The sequence below is a fragment of the Poecilia reticulata genome, chromosome 22 (assembly GCF_904066995.2).
Source record: "Poecilia reticulata chromosome 22, P_reticulata-male-v2, whole genome shotgun sequence".
NCBI classification, from domain to species: Eukaryota; Metazoa; Chordata; class Actinopteri; order Cyprinodontiformes; family Poeciliidae; genus Poecilia; species Poecilia reticulata.
This window is the reverse complement of record NC_088851.1, coordinates 19,794,475-19,801,055: the sequence shown is the minus strand read 5'-3', so window position 1 is coordinate 19,801,055 and position 6,581 is coordinate 19,794,475. Positions and strand designations below refer to the sequence as shown.

Here is a 6,581-nt window from a genome sequence, read left to right as displayed (position 1 = left end):
TTAATTTGCCATTAATTTGGTAATTTGGATATAGTGTTGAAATTTACATTGTACAGTAAATGGAATATACACTGATACAACAATTAAAAACAATAACCAAAATAATAAAAAAAAACATGCAGTTGTTTAATAATTGGTAAAATATACGCTAAACTGTGGAAGTGACGTACGGGTTCATTTTGTTTGATTTGTTGAAGAATATAGACAGATGCTGTTTGTTGCCCAGGTCGTAATATAATATCGTATCATTTCCTCTAAAAATATTTTGACAATGTAAAGTATTTTTTTTGAAAAAGTGTGTATTTTCTAAAATTGTATTTGATTTTTAAACATATCTGGAAATTAAAACGCAACAAAAAGAGGGAAAAAAATATCCCAACTTTATCGTCAACAGTGTTGGCTGCATCCAACGAATATAAAACACTGCACTGTACAAATGCAAAATATTATTTATCTTTGAAATAATATTAATCACAAATTTTACTTAACTGACAGCTTTTCTTTTCATAGCTTTTTGTAACTTTTCCACACCTGGATGAAGTTTCATCCAGAACGCACATATTTACCTCTTTTAAATCCCTTTATAAACTCACGATGTCTGAAGCAACTAGGGTATATATTTTTTATTTCAATATAAAAGTACATTCCATATGCAGAACGCCTTCTTCCGGGCCGCTTCATTATAGCAGCTGCATGGTAATGGATCCTAATGCGAGACGTTTTCAAACTGCAGCGTGGAGAATGATGATGTCTGATGCTGTTATCTGCCGCATCTCACCGTTTAAAATCGCTAAATAAATTATTAAAGTGCAAAGCGAGGCCCCTCCGCGGGGACTTTGTATCTTAAAAGGACGTTTAAAGGGAGAAGCGGCGGAGCGCCTGCGGCGGGCTGCGCTCCCACTGACTCCCGGCTAATTGACGACGAGCGGCTTTTATCTCCGCCTGCGCTGCACTCAACCTGAGGGCGAGGATTTTTTCCACCGGGCCGCTCCAACCTGTGATTTCCGCCTGTTAATACGCGGCCACGCATATTTGGAAACGCACCGCGCAGGCTTGCCTGTTTGACCCCCTGTTTGATAGTCTTGAAAGGGAGAAGAAGAAGAAAAAAACTCCCCCAAAACATCGCATTTTCAGATTGGGTAATTGCAGGCAGACAGCCCCCTTCTCCCTCTCTTTGCACAGTGCGTCAGTTGAAGTAATCAGCATTTTATGGAATAATTAGATGTGTAGTTTTAAAATTAAATAAGAAGAAAACCTCTACATCTTGAAAGTAGTGCATTAATATAAAATATCTTGCATACAAAAATAAAATAAAATAAAAATCTAACATCCTGCCTTTTTTTTTTATTACCTCCCAGGCAGCTTTCATCTCTTTCAATCTTTTTCTGCAGCCCTGACAGATATTCGCATGGCTGCATATGAGGAATGTGTTGGTTCAATATATTATAACCTTAAAAAAAATAAAATAAATCTAACAAAGCTTTTATATAATTATAATTTGGACATTTTTTTCTTCTGTTGCTGGTTAATTTAGAGTCATATTTGTGAACTCAGAGTATCTAAGTTGCTCAGAGGGAAAAGATAGATAGATAGATAGATAGATAGATAGATAGATAGATAGATAGATAGATAGATAGATAGATAGATAGATAGATAGATAGATAGATAGATAGATAGATAGATAGATAGATAGATAGATAGATAGATAGATAGATGCTTTTTAATCTCATTAATAATGTTAATTGGTTAATTCGTAACTACAACATGCCACAAGATTGTGTGCAAGAGCAAACAGCTGCATTATGCATTAACAGTAATGGTATGTGGAGGTTATCATGATTATTAGTAGAAAAAATAAAAATAAAAAAACCTCAATCCATATATATTTTTTCCAAATTCTTAAAATTTTGAAAACTTATATGTTTATCTACCAACTGATTTAATGCAGATGTAGAATAAGAGACAGAATCTTGTCTAAACTTATATTTAATCAGCCTTCAAAGTTTGATGGATAAATTAAACTGTTGCTTTAAATAATCTTTTTAAAGTTCCAGTAAAGAGTTTATCCTGCTGAGTTACCTTATCTTAAAGAAGCTGAACCTTTGTGTAATGTAACATGTAAGTGACCCCAGAGGTCATCAGGACGCACCAAGCCCCCTCCCCAAGGATTAATGGGGTAAAAATCCCTTTTCAGTGTTTGTTTGAGAGAAGAGTTTACTGGCACAGCCGAGTGCAGGCATCCAGGATTCAGACACAATGTTTCCACAGGAAGTACATCAAGCATATCCACTGCTTGCAATGTTCATATCTTACACTTTTAAAAAAAAAATGAAAATAATAAAAATTGGATGTTTTTCTATTAATGTCTAGGACGTGTTTAAATGTGGGGCCTGTTTGTGTTTACCAAGTTGGGTTCTTCTGTTCATATAGCACACTTCTTCAATTACTGCCCTAATTGCTTGTGTTGTGTTTATGCAGGAGTTTGCAAACAAACAAGTTGAACCAGTGAACACAGACAACGTCCACTAGAAGTCAAGGTCAAGACGGGCTGACAGAGACAAGCAGAGGGAGACTCACACTTATGAGAACCGTCTGAAGGAAGCTTTGCATGAAAAACATCCTTTCAATGTTCAACTTTAAAACTCTTAAACTGTTTTTTTTTTCTGTAATTGCTTGTGACTGAAACATAATTAATTGACTGTGACTGGTTTTGCAATTAAACTTCAATGCGAAAAACCATTGTTGCTGCTATTGTTGAAGGTTTACTCTGTCCCTCTCTCTCACCATTAGTAGCCCCTCTTCCTGTGTGCTCTGAGGAGGCTGCACGGCGTGGTAAAACCTGCCCTGCAGACCGGACCTTCCCAGTCTTCAAAGCAGGAAGAACTCAATGCAAGGGGGATTTGTTCAGGCTTATTTGGTAACCTAGGATTTGAATTGGATTCTTGGAGGCATTCACGACACATTTGAAAAATGTTACATTGTGCGATTTTGTGTGTAATCCCCATAATAATTTTTTTGAAATGGTCACACAACTGTGAGTATTCATGATTCATCGAGAGGTTTTCTTGTCTTGCCTCTCAGGGGTGAGGTGTGTGCTGCCTGCAGGGAACTGAGGAGCGGTTGAGATGCAGTGTATTCTGCAGTTTTTAACCTTTTTTCTAAAATATTTAGTTTATGTGACCTGAATATGTGATAAGGTCACAACTATCCTAGGACCCCCCTACAACAAAAAAGCTACAATCCTCTTACTGGATGATAAATTATTGAAAAATACTGAACATGCCAACAAATAACCCAGCAGATAAATCAAAACAAATTAGCCCATGTATTGTTATATGTGAAAAAGTAGAACAACAAATTAAAACAACTTTTTGTGCACAATGTTACTGGACACAAAATGGAAATGACAAAGCCAAAGAAAGCCAAGATAATAAATGAAATCTGTCAGCATTAATAACTGGTTTAGTTCTAACTGATGGTCTATGAAAAGGTTTCTTGCTACCAAGATATCACACATGAATCCTTCCATGATGGGTAAAAGCAACAAGCTCTTTCAAGACTTTTGCAACCTCATTACTGCTGAACATACGGACTGTAGCTGGTTTAGATGTATTTCTGAACATCTGAATGCTACGGTGAGCACCATTGGGACCATTATTCAGAAGGGGTAAGAGCATCAATTCACCAAAAACCAGCCACAGCGGGGACTCCTCAGAGGATTTCCTCCAAATGAGTCAAAAGAATAACAAGAAGAGTTGTCCAAGAGCCAAAGTCCTCTTGCAGAGCACTCCAGAACAGGTTTTCCATGAAAATATCAAGTACTGGACTCAACCACTAAGCCTTCTATACAGACTCACTGCATAAGACTCCACTGCTGAAGTAAAAGCATGCTGAACCTTGGTGGAAGTTTGATGCAGAAACTTTGGAAAAACCAAAAGAAATTGGGGGAATATAGTCTGGTCAGAGGAGACCAAAGTTTAGTTATTTGGATTTCTTGCACTAAAAATGATTTATGTACAAGTTTATTCTCCTAAAAATCCATAAACATGCCGTTAACCAGGGTGTCCACAGTCTTCACAGTTAAATAAGTCAAATATTGACCAGAATTAAAACTAAGTGTATTTTGGTATCCAAACTCTTGTGGTCTGGTGTATGTAACTCGATAAGAGCAAGAGAAATCAGGGTGTGTGTGTGTGTGTGTGTGTGTGTATGCATGCGAGAACCAGCACTTGTGCCCTGTCCAAAACCACTTCGCTTTGAATGACACTTTGGCGATGCCCCCAGCTCCCGACTTCGACTTCTCAAGCGCAGTCCCCTGTCAGTGCCAGCTCTGCCAATTCCTCTCATGTCTTTAATATCTCTCTTTGGGTCTTCGGGTTTTGCCAGTGAAGGCTCCCCCCTTTGACAGTTGGACATCGCCGTCACATTCGGGAGACAGCGGTGGGTGTTTGCAGGGTTCCCAGCCCTCTGGGCCTGCGGGGAATCTGTGATGGCTCGCCTGTCAGCCGGCCCCTCCCCTGTAATTAGGAGAGTAAACACAGCGTCTGGCTCTGCTTGGGGGATAAAAGGGAGGGAGCAGAGGAGGGGACAGTCCGGCTCCTGTCCTGTTGCTAACTTGAGCTGTCCAGGAGCAGATTTGGACAGACAGAGCATCATTTCCATCCTGTCAAAAATTAAAACCTGTGCAACCAGTTGACTTCATCCAGACAGCCGTGCATTCATCCATCCATTTTTTTTTCAGTTATCAGACATTTGGTTCTTGGGGTAACAGGTCCAGAAAGGCAATCCAGACATCTTTCGCAGGTTCACTTTTTCTAGAGGAACTCAAAGTTTTCCTCGCCTCGAAGGGAGATACATTCCCTTTATCAGGTTCCCGACTGGGACCTCCTCCCATCAGAGGAATGGGTTTCAACAAACTATTGACTGACAGAAGCCAAGTACATCAAAACACTTTTAAAGATGAAGTATCATTTTCCTTTTCTGAACAATCATTTGCTACTTTGTGTGGGTCTGTCCTACAAATACATACAAGTTTGCTGTTGTTAGCTCGTTAGAATATTAAGGAACGCCAGTGTTCCCTTTCATGAGTTATATCACATTAACTCATTTTCAAAGAGTAAAAAAAAAAAAAAGAAGTAAAACAGTGAACACTGTGTGAATGACAACTTTCTGTCAGAGTTTGTTGTGATCTTAAGCAGTGTAGGACTCCAGCTGGTAAAATAAAAACAGCCACTCAGCCTTCCTCTCTCATTCCTTCACCTCTCTCCTGGTTGCTGGGGGGACTGGTTAGTGGCTACAGGAATGCGTTGAGGGTTGCTGTAGAGGCTGTAGCTCTGGACCTGCTTTGGAGAGGAGGCGGGGGCAACGTCCCACCCTACCCGAGCCACCGTACTCTGCCCAGGCGGGGAGGAGGGCCGCGGGAATGCTGAGACCAGGAGGGGAAGAATTTCACCAGAGGACCTGCCAGAGAAATGTCATGCAGCGAGCAATGAAGAGAGTAACCTAGACAGAGAGCAGGAGGAACAGAGGTCTCAGCCAAGTGAAACGCAGCCTGTCAGTGTCATTTTAGGTTCGCAGGATACTTACTGATGATGCGCCAGTAGCTGGTGGACTCACAGACACCGTGGCACCAATTCTGACTCGGATCTTTCTCCACTTCATCAGCGTTCTGAAAGAACAAATTTGACTTCTAATACATCTGCCCTGCTTCCTTCTCATGTCTAACCCAGAATATTGATGTGTGAGTTTTGCAATCAGATGGTGGGCATTGGTGTGAGGCACAGAGTACAAAGGGAGGCTCGGTCGAAGGCCTCAGCCTACTTGCCAAAGTCTTTATGGCACCCAGAGAGCCATGCTGCAGCATCATGGTCCACAGCATGGAAAGACATGGGGCAGATGGGTGCAGTGCAGCAGCTCAACCTTCCCCCTTTCCTCTCCAAAATGTAAGTAAACAGTGGTGGGAATGGCACAGTGTGAGAGGGTTCACGGCTGAAGCAGAAAAGCTGTTGGAGGAGCATTTGGGGGGCTGGGAGAGAGAGTGGGAGTAAGAAATTGTTTGAGGTGATGGTGGAGGGGAGTCTTTGGGATCCTGTAAAGACGAGGGAAAGCCGGTCCCCTCACCCCCCCCAAATCACATCTCTTTGAAACCCAAGAGCAGGGGCACGAGCCCAGCGAGGAGTGGCAGTGTGGCCCAGCGCCTGGGCAGACAGGCAGTCACCGCGCTGGGCTACCGTCCAGCTAGCCTCTCCTGGCCCCTTCCCACTCAAGCCCACCCCGTCTGTCCCAGGCTTATGGGAGTCAGGCAGCTGACCCCCAGCGAACACACTGAAGCGCCGTCTCATATCCTCGGTTGGGTTTGAAACAGCGGCAGTGTTCCCCTGGGAGAGAAGCCCTGCAGGGATGAGAGGGGGTTGCTTCCCCTGCGCTCAGGCCTCTGGATGGCGGCCCGAAGTGGTCTGCTGCTGACGATAACCCCCACCTCACCATCAGGCCGTTCTGCCTTCAAGGCCTGTGCAGGTCCACACATCCCCATGGCAACAGTGGCAAGGCCGTCCACACAATGTGAGTGGGCATCGAGCCAA

General features: G+C 42.4%; 1 long non-coding RNA gene across 2 annotated transcripts in view; it reads left to right on the top strand.

Annotated features, from left to right (window-relative positions):
• Window positions 1-2,739, top strand: part of LOC103459013 (uncharacterized) — a 4,451-nt gene extending 1,712 nt beyond the window's left edge. For both annotated transcript variants that reach the window (XR_001776168.2, XR_001776167.2), the window contains one exon: window positions 2,479-2,739. This is a non-coding gene — a long non-coding RNA (uncharacterized LOC103459013). The remainder of the gene's footprint in view (window positions 1-2,478) is intronic.
• Window positions 2,740-6,581: the final 3,842 nt, after the last annotated feature.